This window comes from Camelina sativa, chromosome 5 (assembly GCF_000633955.1).
Source record: "Camelina sativa cultivar DH55 chromosome 5, Cs, whole genome shotgun sequence".
Taxonomy (NCBI): Eukaryota; Viridiplantae; Streptophyta; class Magnoliopsida; order Brassicales; family Brassicaceae; genus Camelina; species Camelina sativa.
This window is the reverse complement of record NC_025689.1, coordinates 16,184,644-16,185,737: the sequence shown is the minus strand read 5'-3', so window position 1 is coordinate 16,185,737 and position 1,094 is coordinate 16,184,644.

The following is a 1,094-nucleotide window of genomic DNA, read 5'->3' as shown; positions in this document are numbered from 1 at the left end:
CTTTCTTTCATGTGGTTTTATAATAATTTTCCAAAGTAGATCAAGAATTCATTTTGAGTGTTCTATTTAAAAATTAAGATGTTGATTGAACTTTGACGTTCTCTGTAATGTCCAAATCAATCATACCCTGATTTTGACTTGATGATAGAATCATTCTTGTGTCTAGGTATGGGTATGGGTATGTGACGCCAGAAGATGTACCTAGTATCTTGGAGCAGCACATGAACAAAGGAGAGATTGTAGAACGGCTATGGAGGTAAGTACAGAGTTTCTTGGCCTGCTCGTTTTCTCGCGGTTTCCATATTACTTGGTGACAGATAGGTAGAGAGTAACACATTACCGTTGTCTGAATTTTTAGGGGTGAAATGGGTCTATCAGAAGAAGATCAGAAGAAAACACAAGAAGGGCGATTTCAGCTAAATGGTGCAGTCCATACGATTCAGAGCAATGAAGAAGTGTCTCAGGAATCATCAAGTCACAGCGCTGATGTTTCCTGTTGCCAGTGGCGAGTTGCAGAACCTAACGCCGTCCCATCAGGCTCCCCCAAGTGGAAGGGCAAAACCGCAGAGGAGTTAACGGAATCTGTCCCGTTTTTCCGAGAAATCGTCACAGGTACTTAATTCTTACCATAAGGAATCAATATTCGAATCTGTCTCCGTCTAAAGACATCACAAAATAATCTGGTAACTAATGACTTAAAGAAATCTCTGAGATTAGGGAAAAATCACAAAAAAACCCTGAACCCTGAATCCTGAACCCTGAATCCTGAATCCTGAACCCTGAACCCTGAACCCTGAACCCTGAACCCTGAACCCTGAACCCTAGAAATCTCAGTCTTTATGACTGAGATTACAGACAAATCACAAAGAAATCTCAGTCTTTATGACTAAGATTACAGACAAATCACAACGAAACCGTGAACCTTGAACCCTGAACCCTAGAAATCTCAGTTTTTGTGACTGAAATTAGGGACAAATCACAAAGAAATCTCAGTCCTTATGACTGAGATTACAAACAAATCACAAAGAAATCTCAGTCTTTATGACTGAGATTACAGACAAATCACAAAGAACCCTGAACCCTGAACCCTGAAC